Source organism: Lissotriton helveticus, chromosome 3_1 (genome assembly GCF_964261635.1).
Source record: "Lissotriton helveticus chromosome 3_1, aLisHel1.1, whole genome shotgun sequence".
Classification (NCBI taxonomy): Eukaryota; Metazoa; Chordata; class Amphibia; order Caudata; family Salamandridae; genus Lissotriton; species Lissotriton helveticus.
The window spans coordinates 1,849,318,991-1,849,331,824 of NC_136061.1; the positions used below are offsets into that span (position 1 = coordinate 1,849,318,991).

At 46.6% G+C, this 12,834-nt stretch overlaps 1 protein-coding gene across 2 annotated transcripts in view; it reads left to right on the forward strand.

The window, feature by feature from the left end:
- CHID1 (chitinase domain containing 1) overlaps positions 1-12,834 on the forward strand; it is a 1,625,859-nt gene that overhangs the window by 820,228 nt on the left and 792,797 nt on the right. The window lies entirely within an intron of this gene.

Here is a 12,834-nt window from a genome sequence, read left to right on the forward strand (position 1 = left end):
CTAGGGCAGGTTCAGCAATCTCGCTGGCTTCATCCCAGCCTGCGACAAGATGGGAAAAGGTGGAGTCAGAAGCAAAGCAGGGACCATTACCTCTACTCCCTCTTCAGCAGGGTATTACAACTCTATTCCCGAAGTGAGGCCAACATTTAGGCTGCAGAGTTTTTGAATGCAAAGGAGTACTTGCAAAAGGCTGTGCAAATGCACATTTTGCCCGCTCTGCTCTTGGCTGAGGGGGAATGGCAGGCAGAAGTGACGGACAGCTCATCACAGTATTTAATGAACACTAATGGCTTGTCGCATAAATGGTCTGGCACAGCCCTCGGACCCTTGTTGGGGAACTGCCACAGACTGGTAGTCCCACTATGTTTACCAGGTACAGCCTGTGCCCAAATGTCATTACTTATGCCCAAAGCCAATGGGTATGGCCAAAGGCCTTGCCAAGTACTAACTGTGGTTAGGGGTACAGATCATGGCAAAAGACAACAACAGTGGGTCTATTGCCAGCTGGGCATTGTTGCTGTGTGGGCTTAATGGGGCTTGGGGCACTGGACATAGTAAGTAGCCAAAGCCACACCTTGGACTGCACACCCCCTGGAGACTGTGGTACAGCCCAGTGACATGTTTTACACCCTGTGCTGGGGACAGTGGAGCACTTTACACAGTGGCCGTATGTTGTGCACAGCTTTAACACCAAGTTATGTGCCCTATTTCCACTGGGCATATGGTATGGATGTAGGCCTAGCCTTGTGCCAGGCAGGTACAGATGCAGGCTATGCACAGAGTGTATTACGGACTCTGTCACTGAGGCGAAGTGTGGCCGAGGGTCACACACTTCACCAGGTGGTACTGGGGTCCAAAGTGGTAGTCATAGAGGATGGTTCAACACCACAGCCATTGACTATTGTGCGGAGTTGCAGTGTATGTCCAGAGGAACTGAAAGCAGAGGAACACACTCATTCTTAGAAGTCGTTTAAGGATGTCATTACTACCCCCAACGAATTCACCCAAAAAACCTTTGGCAAGGGACGCTATGGTTGGTTTTTAAGATCCCAATGTAAAGTGAGATATTAAAAACACATTACAGTCACCCTAAATAAACTGATAATAATGAAAAGTTTGTTACAATGGAGAGCCTAAAAGCGACTGAAATCCCCAGTTCTGGTTAATTATGTAACCATAACACTCCTGCCCCCATTATTGGCATAACATTACTGATATTACACACTATTGCACTTTTTCAAATCTGTTTGCCACCAGTCGATATATGGCCCTACTTTTCTGTGTAATCTCAGCGACATTAGCTGGTGACCGTGCTACTGCAGCCTTATGAATGCATTTATTTTTGTTGAGGCTATTTATTATATATTGTAGGAAAGGGCCTCTTTGGAACATGGTTAGGCCCCACTTTTTGCCGGGAACAATATGTAATTTCAACTGGAAGTGCACAGGGTCCTTGCCAACCAGATCCCCTATGCCAGATCTCCTTTCCTAAACTGTACCTTTTGTTTTCACAATAAGCACCCCTTTAGCTCATATATAATACCCTAGTGAAATGTACCCCGGGTACCAAGAGCCTTGTGGTTAGAGGGCTCCTAATCGCTGCAGCACAAATTGTGCCACCCTAAGGTACCCCTCACCAAGCACATGCACGCTGACACTGCAGCCTGCGCTTCTTGGTGCAGACAAAACTGAACAGTCGATATGGCACACACCTGCTTACGGGCTAACTGCAAGACAAGGCAGGGATTTTTTAGAGTTATAAATTGCGCACGAAGCAGGTATGGGAGTTCAAAGTTGTAACTGATTGTATGTTCTTTATTTGTAGTGAAACCCCTGAAGAAGAGCTGTTTAGGGCTTGAAATGCATTGGGTGACATCTGATTCACTTCTGAGGATGTTTTTTGTTGTGACGTGCCCAGAAAAAGGCTCGGATGAGCATATCTGAGGCATTAGAAGCAATTCAACAAATACTGTCTCACGTGTGATTGAACTTTGGAAATAAAGGAATATGTGACAAAACTTCAAGTAGGACTTTGATTAATGTTCAAAATCTGAAAAGACGCATTAATGGAAAGTATATGTTGTGCGCCCGTAAAGGATCGCTATCACGGTCCATTTATTCTACTACACACCTGTGTGTGCCATGCCCACAGACACAACAAGAGATATAGGTAAGACACCCCTTTAGCAGGCTTTAGCCCAAAGTCAGGGTGCACTATATCTCCTGTGAGGGCATATCTGCAGGAGCAGATATACCCCTCCAATAACCTTGTCGATTCCTGGATATTGTAAGTGATCAGGGAAGTCATAGTAAGTACACAGGCTAGACACTAATCATTACAGGTTCCTCAGCTACATGATGACTTTACTGAAGTGTGGGATGTTTGGTAGCAAATATCTCAGCATAATAAACCTGCACTGATTCCAGTGTCAAATGTATTAATAATTGCACACTGAGGACCCCTTAGAGGGGTCTCCTGAAACCTACCAATCTCTAGTGTGTTCACCCTGCTACCACCAGTTAGTGTTCTTACCTCATGGGGAGAGTGCCTGCGCACTCTGAGGTAGAGAACAATGCCTTTCCTGGGTGCAGGTGTTCACACCGCCTCCTGGTCAGGAAGAGCCGTCTATGGTAGGGAACTTCAAAGGCCTTTCCGCCTTTGTAATGCAACCTTAGGCTCTCCTTTTAGAGGGGGAAGGCCCCCTTCCTGTTCTCACCCTCATTTTGGCAGGAGGACAGGTGGAAAAACTCATAAAGTATAGGAGGTGTGCCCCCTCTGTCAACTCCACTCCTCGGGTGCTAGAGGGGAGGTGAAATACACTTTTCATTGCCCTCCATCTTGAAGATGGTATGACTTATGCAATCAGTGCTAGGTCTATGTTCCTCTCCCACAGGAGGTGGACTTAATAGAGGGTGTAGAGACCTCAGGTAAAGGGTCCATTGGCCCCTACCTGCAACTCCCTTGTAACGCCCCTAAATCTAGTAGTTAGGTGGCATCCCGAACCCTGAACTTCAGTTCCTGATGACCTAAGCAGAGATGAAAACTACAGATTTGCACCAGCAGAGAAGACTGCAGAAATCAACTGACTTGGCCTCAGCCACCGGCCTGTCTGCAGCCCTCGGTGATCCTGCACCAAAAGACGACCTGTCCTGCAGCCCAGCGACCTCCAAAGCCTTGGGAGGGCTGCCTGCCTTCGACAAAGGACACGAACTCCAGAGAACAGGTGACCTGTTCGGAAAGAAACCACCTTAAAGGGAAAGACTCTGTGACCTGAAGAACTGCAAAGCCTGCTCCCTGTTCCACCTCTGCACCCAATGCCTCCGGCCTGAGTCCAATTGGCCCACCGGTTCCAGCGAGGTGCCCCAGAACTCCAGAGCCCTAGGCTACCATGAGCTGACCGGTTTTAGACTCCTCGACGTATCCAGCAACCTCAGCACGGAGACCACCCAGCCGCGACCTGCTCTGGTAAGCTGTTTCACGTGCCAAAGACCCCTTCATCTGTCAGCCCTGGGCCAGGGTGAAGAAGATCAAAGGTGTCTCAACATCCCCGAGCATCACAGTTTACCTCTGAAGCTGTTGGTTTCCTTCGACTTGAGTCTGCAGACTGGTTCCGATTTTGGCTGTCTCCATTGCTTTGCATTGGGCTCTTGATGCTGTGTTTGAACCCATCCGCCCCAGTGCCACTGGTGGTGTAGTGTTGGTGCTGCCTTGGGCCCTGTCCATGCTGGCTTCAACCCCTGTAAACTGCCACACCAACCTGCTGCTACGTACCTGTAAGCAGCCTCTGTCCTATTGCCCTCAATCCCCATTGATTTGCATTTGGCGAAGGACATCGAACTTGCACCCTGCTTCTGTTCTGCAGGTGGTGCACTGTTGGTGCTGAACTGAATCTTGCCCAATACTTACCTTAACTTCCAAAGACTGGTCTTGTAAGTCAATGTTATCCTTATGTATGCTGAATGTTTTCTTCTTTCCATAGGTTAACATTGCAAAGTCTGACAATTCCAGTGTACATTTTTGAAACTGAAAGATATTTCTTTTTAAAAACGTATTTACCTATGACAAAGTTCAGTGTTTCTGCAAAATAAATATAACCAAGTACTATTTTGGCAAATTGGTCTCAGATTTATTCATTGAGTGTGCGTCTGATTTATTGCCGCTTTGTGTAAAAGAAATGCTTAAAACTGCCCTCTGATAAGCCTACCTGCTCGCCCACACTAGCACAAAAGAGTGCATTAGTATTATCTACTTACGCCTCGACAAAGCCTCTGGGGATCCATTGGAAGCTCTGCACACTATACCTCTTTTTGGTATAGTATATAGAGAGTCAGAATATTGAGCATACCAGCATCCGCTCTTCCAAGTATTAAATATACAAGATTATCTATTCACTGATAGTAGAACTGTAGGCTTATATGTGCATTTAATGATAATGTGGCTATCTTTTACATCGGGCGGAGGGTGGTAATTGCAGCAGTGTTTCATTTCTAATCTCTGTAAGGGCATCCAGTTGCCTGCACTTTTACTGCCGCTTACATCTGCAGTCAAGGCCTGCGAGGAAACATATTTCTTGTGATTGGAACTGAAGCTTCCTTTCCTCACTACATAACCCTGCTGAGTTGATGACACCAACTCTTACATTTCAAATTTCAGGTAATCTGAAGAGGACATCAACTAAGTAGAATTTCAGACTTGCATCTTTATGTAGTCTCTGTGAGAACATATGAAGGTATGTGTGGTCTGTTGTTGGTCTCGTGTTTCTTCCTGTGTCTGAATGAGTGAAAAGTCACTTTAGAACAATATATTGGCCAAGAAGAAAAAACAACTTTGCAGAAGCTCAATGCTACTTGATGTCTGTGGCGTCGGTGCACCTCAATATGGCAGCAGATCTCCTTAAAGAGAGCGGTGGATATTGTATTTGGGAGAAGATGCGTAAGAGCATGGAAATGTCTGTAGTCCTAAACCCCTTCGCCGAGCGGCAAATTCCGCTGCGGTGCGAGGGGGGGGGGCGCGGGGCTGTGCGTGGCGCTCGGGTACTTGGGACGTCTCCCGGCCGTCATAAATCACGGTGGGCGTGTGCTCATGACAGCCGGGAGCCGTCCGAACTCCGCCCACTGATTAATTCTCCCGCACAGGCGGGGAATTGATCGCGTGTGGATGGAGCGGCAACGTACGGACGGCTCCCGGCCGTCATGAGCACACGTCTACTGTGATTCATGATGGCCGGGAGCCGTCCTGAGCATGGAAGTTGTTAATGTGCCAGTGGCCGTCAGCTGTACATGATGGGGCTGGACACATTTAAAGGAGATCAGGGATTGCAGTGTGACTGATGGCTGGTGGTGTGTGGGTGGTGTGCGTGCCTGGTGAAAGCGTGCACTGACGGCTGGTGGTGTGTGTGTGCCTGGTGAAAGCATGCACTGACGGCTGGTGGTGTGTGTGTGTGCCTGGTGAAAGTTTGCACTGACGGCTGGTGGTGTGTGTGTGCCTGGTGGGAGCGTGCACTAACGGCTGGTGGTGTTTTTTATGTCCGGTGAAAACGTGCACTGACGGCTAGTGGGGTTTGTGCCGGTGAAAGCGTGCACTGATGACTGATGGTGTCTGTGCTTGGTGAAAGTGTTCACTCACGGTTGGTTCTGTATGTCGTTGTGTGTGTGTGGTTGTATGTGTGGTTATATGTGTGGTTGTGTGTGTGGTTGTGTGTGTGTGTGTGTGTGGCTGTGTGTGTGTGTGGGGCGGGTGAGGGGGCAGATAAGCGTAATGTTGTCAGCTCTGAGGAGCACACAGTTTATGCTCATATTCTGAAGCATGTGCTTCCAGACTACCTGCTCCCCCTTGACGGTTGGTCCGAGTTATACCCTGCACTGCTGTTAAGCCTCAATAAATCCCAGGCACACTTCCGCTTTGCATCTATCGCCACTGGGAAAAAGCAGTGTACCAGTATCTTGATTAATTGGCCGGCTGATGGAGACCCTCCTGTGAAATCTAAAGCATTTAATAAAAAAACCCTCATGTTAGCTCTTAAAGTGACCCTCACATTATATCCTCAAATGACCTTCATGTGAGATAATAAAGTGACCCTCCGGTGAGACCCGAGAGTTAGCCTCTTGAGATCCAAGGGTGATTATACCTGAGACACCAAAAGAAGCTGCTGTGACATGTCCAGGAGCCACCTAAATTACCCAACTGTATTTACAAAAACTACCAAAATGTGAGAAAATAGATGCAAAATAGGTCATGTGCAAGACCCCAACACGCCGCCCCTACGCTAGACGATTACAAAAGTATGCACATGTCTATTTCTGAGCTTTAAACTCTCCTGACAGAGAAATAGTGGTCTAACTAGAACATTATATCTAGGACCACTACGATTATGTGGCAGTGATGGAGCAAAGTATGCCACTAAATTATATGGCAAGAAAAGGCAAATTATACAGCAAAATGCAACACATTTTGTCATATTACTTAACTATTTTGTCTTTTTTACTCACGGTAACACCATCTGGGCAAATATTTTACCTTATTAGCAGTACATGTTTAACATCCAAATGCACCAATAAACAAATGAAAGATAACTAGTCAACTATTGTAAAAGGTCTTCCACTGCGCATGAACTCATCATCAAGCTTTAGTGAGGCTTTAGTGAGCTAGAAGCATGCAGCGCTAGGAGAAAGCAGCTGTGTGCAGAGCGAGGCGCTACGGGAGATAGATGTACAGAGAAGGAGAAGAGACGCCTTGTGCGCAGAGCCATCAGGAAGGAAGCGAGGACTCGTGGCATCACCTTACAGTACACTCTTCTTTAATGCCGTCCACATCAGCAGAGAAGAGGTCTGTAGAGAGGTCCTGGCAGGCACGGCTCAGCTCCCTGAATACTGGAGGGGGGGGGGAGATGCCTGGCTCTGGCTCAGCATGAGGTCCTGTTGGCACCTCGAGCCCATGACGAGCTGAGCCTCCATGTGGCATAGCCTGCCCCTCTCCCCTTACCCCAGATGCGGTGTAATGGCCAGACCTGCTGACTTTGGAATTGGGAATCAGGTTCGAGTCACGGAGTTGCTCGACATCCTATAGTTCTGGACAAATAAGCTAATATTCCCGGGACAATAAAAATGAATGTGACCTTGTTTAAGGTAACTGAAATGAATGACGCCCCTTAACAGGAGACACGCCCATCCAATACATGGCCTCTCTGAAGAGAGCACGCAGCGATGGTCAGCTATGTGCGAGTGTGTGAAATAACTTGCAATACTATTTACCATCGTCCTGCCCTAACAGCCCCACATAACGCCTTAATTTGCTCAAATGTGAGGGACAGTACAGCAGCAAAAGGTGGATTGAAAGGATAACGCCAGCAGCGTGGGTAATGTAATAAAGGGAGTGGCTTAAATAACGTGCAAAAAACAACAAAAAACAAGCAATTAGTGAAGTCCAGCACAGGAAAGTTATTGATATAAGTAGCAGCACAGAAATGTAGAAACCAGGGAAAACTTCAAGCATTTAAGCACACCGTGGACTGAGCAGGGGTCCGGGTTTAAGCAGAGTATTATAGAATCTGAGCACTGGACACTCACTGAAAAAAATATGTATTAGAGAAAAGCGGTGAGGGGTGACCACCTCAGCGAACGAAAGGCAATAACAGGGGCTGTGTAAAAGCAGGCAGGGAGAAGAAAACAACAAGCGATGCGCATTAAAGGAAGGGGGTGGAGAGGAGCCTGTGAGAACTCGTGCTGAAAGTTCAAAGAAAAGCAGAGATCAAAGGAAGGGTGGAAGGGACATTGGTGAGCGAGAATATGGGGGTTGAGGGGGTGTGCAGCCTGATGAGCTGAATGCGTGTGGCAGCAGAGGCGGAGCGTGGCACGCGCGCACAAAGTGTCTGGTGGCAAATGGAAGCTGTGCACAATGCGCGTGGTTGTGCTCACATCCACTGTACCCGATCCGCACTTTGGGTGCACTTTTGAAAGCCCTTACTTTATATCTCGCCAAAGCATCCCTAACGGGATGGCTTAGGCGAGACCTAAATAGTGAGGAGACTCTGTACACCTGCACCCACCACTGACTTGTGGCCTGAAGGGGAAGCCAGTGCTTACAAGAGGTTTGTATTCTTAGGTTGCACTCCTGTTCTGTTTGTAGTCCTTGTTTTTGTTCTAGTTCAGATTGATAGGTGCGCACAAAGTACACCCTCCATCCACGAGTGTCGCCAAAAAAATCCCCAAACTAGCTATCTGACTTGACAGGTAGTCCCTTGGAAGCTCAGCGGTGTGCTCAGTTTAGTTGCTCCGATCTTGATATTGCAAAGAAACAGTTCAAATTGGGGATTCTTTTGCATCTAAACATCATTCTTTTTTGTGGTTTCATGTTTCATCTAGGGGCGGCCGGCACGGCTAGCGGGAAGGGAGGGGGGGTATGCGGGAGAGTGGCCTGCTTGAATTGTTTTAAAAATAAAATAAAACTTTACCTTGCCGCGGCCGGGTCCCGCGTCTTCTCTCCTGTTCGCCTGTGTCCAACTCCTGGCTGGAACAGGAAGCAGGCAGCCAGGCTCCCACCCCTAAGACAATCACAAGGCTCTAATGGAGCATTGTGATTGGTCTGAGTTCTGTGACATGGTGCTCAGCCAGTAGCTGGTGGGGTGGGCATGTTCTCCATGCAGGCTGTAATGCAGCTGCATGAAGAAAAGGGGAGTGTGCATGACTGCTGTTGGGCAACTCAAGAGGGCTGCCAATAAAACATTGCACACAGGAGTGCTCTACCACTCCTCCTCTGCAACTCCGCCCCCTCACGCCCTGCCACAGCAGGAGGAAAAAATAAAATGATAATGTTCTGTTATCATTTTATGTTTTCCTTTCTTTGCTGCTCCTGGCAGTGAGGCGATGCTCCTCCGCCTTAGAGGAGGAGCCGCCACTGGTTTCATCATTCTCACATGATTGCATTATTTTTCATTATTATCTATTTGATATTTCAAACGATATATGTCTGGACCACCCCAATGCATTTCGGAGTGTCCTTCATCATGGTGAATTCATGTTAAACTTTGAGTCAAGCTGCAACTGAAATTTACAAACCTTTGAATTTGAAATGGCACCCAATGCAAAGAAGAATACAAGAGAAAATATATGCACTAACGTTGAAATAATTTCTGTTTGGTGGTATCTATCAGGAGTAACCATGTCATATCAGATCTTACCCGCACCATGGTAACTAAAATGTCCAGTCGTCTGCCCATGTGCTATGGCGGTTGTATTGTAGTGGAGACTCGCATGGCAGGTTTACCTTTAACCATATCTGCAGACAACACATAGCACAATTACAATACCCATGATTGTTTGACACCGGGCCATTTAAACACCCACACACTGGTGTAATGAAACTTGAGGGGGGGGGTCAGGGAGGGGGGGGGGAACCTGTAAGGTACGTGGAGTGGCCCCTCCGGAATCAATCAAGAGCTCTCCAGCCAGAATACTATGCTGAGGGGGCCCCCTGGAGCCCCGTAAGGCCGGGTCTGGGGGGGCCTCCTTTTCGCTACTGCACCTGTAACATTCCCGACAGCTGTGGTGCGTCATGGTTGAGAATTGCTAAAATGTCAGCCATGAAGTAGCAAGAGAACAACACAACTGCCAATACTGGACATCACTTTCTAATATTTATACTGACCTTTATGAGCAAAACATACCAGTCCGTTTTTTGGTTTCTGTCACTAGTTTATTGTTTCATTTTTTCACTAGTGGAACATTATTTCTTCATAAACATATCATCAACTTTTTTGTGCATGTACAAACACATATAAAACATTACAATTCAATACAAAAAATTTCAATATACAATACATTTACAAATTTTCAACACATCCAACTCACATGCTGGCCAATCCATTCATCCTTCCCTCATACAACAAAACAAACACTTTGGTCCTATTGTCAGCGATGAATTATCTGTCCATATAAATGGTTTTGCACTTCTTAATTAGCGGTCTTATTTGGTCAGAAAAATCATTTGGAAGCAAAGCCCTGTTATCCAAACAATATTTTCTCTTTATTCTGATTGACAATAGGCACCAAACCAGGTTGACGCGTTTCGAACCCCCAATTGCGGGGTTCTCCTTACTGGGTCAGAGCCACGACCCTGTGTTGTTTTTCCTAGCCATGAAGTAGAGCAGGAGCGTGTACCAGGAAACAGCCATGGTTAAAACTGTATCAGCCAAACAAGAAAGACTGTTCGAAGTTGTCATATGTGCTTTTCAATACAGTTTGCCCAACATCGGAAGATAAACGTTGAGTACTGTGTGAATTCTATTTAAGATTGCTGCAAATGGGATAACATCTAGACCTGCTCTTCATTTTTGCTTAAATGTGTGCGCACCTGGCTCTTTGATCTGGTAATCCTATACGAGCAGAGAATAGCCTTGTGGGACATTCAAAAAATACGTCCAAGGGCAGCCTTCACATGTATATATGAAACTGGTCCCAACTGCTAGCAATCAAGTATTCAACCAATTAGTAATTCCAGTGAAAAAGATATAGTAATATAAGAAGCTGCCAGACTTATATCTGCGTCGCCAGTTAGTCCGTGTCTCCCGACATATGGTGAAGGGGAGGGTGCTTTTGTCCTTATTGCTCATCTCTCCCATAATATACCCTTGACCAGAGCCTACCTGAAACTGGGATAGTCTTTTTCGTCTAATCGATTGTTGTTTCTCGAAAGTCCTTTGACATCCCTATGGGAAGCTCTGCCTTTTTGCTCTTCACTGCCCAGAAAATGACCATTAATTCCTAATTGTTAATCCCTGGCAGCACCACCACTGGGTGTTCTTGGCCCTTGTCATTGAGTGGGTTTTGGATTGCCCATCTTCTAAGGTGAATCTGGGCAATGAAAGGTTGATCCATGTCGAGCACCTTCAAGACCAATGCTGCACACAGAGTTTTCTTTATCTACTCAAAACTCTGTTTAGTATCTGTAGCCCAGTTTATTTTCTTGTGGTGTTTGCAGGATGTCATTCCCATGAACAGAAGGGCAATGGAATAATAGTGTCCTATGATATGCTGTTAGTAAACAATAAAGCCGAGAATTATGTTTATGGGTCTGGGTGGTTGGATTCTCCCAGTCCACGATGGATGGTATGCAAGCCTTGAGAGGTGACATCATTCTGCCACCCATGTGGTGTCCTAGATACGTCACTTCAAATGCCCATTTTTGTCACACAGTTGCTGTAATCATGAGCTTCACTTTTTTGCAGTGCAAGCAACAGCTTCTTGAGGTAAAACAGGCGATCTATCTGTCAAAAATAAACATCGCTGACTACTGCTGGTCATCTAGGTGGGAGACACAGAAAGCATCCCGGACATTCACCTAGCTCTAGATGGCTAACCTGAAACTTGAAACAGGCGGGGTGGCGAACACAGTCTTATTGTTTGCTCTAGAGGTGCAGAAATCTGTCAATACCCTCTAGTCTAACAAAGATGCTTAGATAACGGGTAGCCTCTTTATCGATGAGCTTGTTCGTTTTGTGGATAGTAAGCATGCCAACTAATCAGCCCCTGCTTTGGAACAAGTACCACTAGGCTAACCTGATTGCTGATGGTATACCCCCTTAGAGATCTATAATGAGGGATAGACTCCTGCCGGAAAGGACTAAAGCTATATGTTAAATTTGGCCAATGTATGCACTGCTTTAAGTACACTTTTCAGCTTTTATCGCAGATTGCCATTATGGAATTTCTTTAAACTCGAGACCAATACTGTGTAATATCGTATTTTCTAGTTTCTGAAACTTATAAAAGTTGTTTAAAAATGTTGTTCAGTTCTTGCCTTCAACAGCAATACTGTCTCACCTAACACTACTGCACTAGCTAATTCTGTACCCAGGTGGAGCAGACTTAGGAAGGAACGGATAAAGGCATAAGGCACAAGACCCCATACCGCACCCACGAGCAGTTTCTTGGCTTTCACTCTTCCAGGGGTCTGAAAGAAAGGGAATCAAGACATGCAGGAGAATACGCTACTCATAGTTCATGGTCACCCCTGCTGCGACCCAGACAGCTTGCCCACCAATCATGTGAAAACATGGACTGAAAAAAGTCTACTAAAAATATAGGCTGCAACAGTCTTGCATAAATGCATTTCTGCAAAAATGCCAGCCTGTTGTAAATGCCTAAGTCCAGCCAGTCTCACTTCTCACATTTTGTAGAGCTGAACAGTAGCAGCCACAACTTAACGGGGAAAGCGGGGTAAATGAAAATGTAAAAAAGAAAAAACACTTACCTGCAGGCCAGCTACCACCTCTTGGTCCTCTTCAGTTCCTCGGTCAACAGCAGGAACCAGGAAGCACACAGGCTCCCAGACTCCCCTAGCCAATCACGACACTGCCTTAAAGCAGCATTGTAATCAGTCTGAGCACCATGGTTTGGCACTCAGAGAGGGACTGGAAGGCTGTGCATGTTCTCCACCAGGCTGTGCATTACAGCCGGTGGAGAACATGCAAATTGCGCATGACTGTTCGGCTGGCCAAACCATCATGTGCACTTTAGAGTGTGCTCACCACTCCTCGCCCTGGCCCCTGCCCTGGCCTGCCCCGCAACTAGGCAGGAACAGAAAAGTAAAATGATAATAATACTGGTTATTATCATTTTAGTTTTCCTTTTTAAACTACTCGCAGAGCAGTAGGGCGACGCTCCTCCGCCTTGGGGTTGGAGCCACCACTGGAGCTGAACTATTCTGACTTCAGTCTTGGCGTATTTAGCGTCAGACAGTTGATAGCAGATTTGGTTGCAGTTGTTGGTTCAGACGCCTGCATGTTCAGATGCTGTTTGACCAGGACCCTCCCCGTCTGTGGCTCTAAAGATGGAATG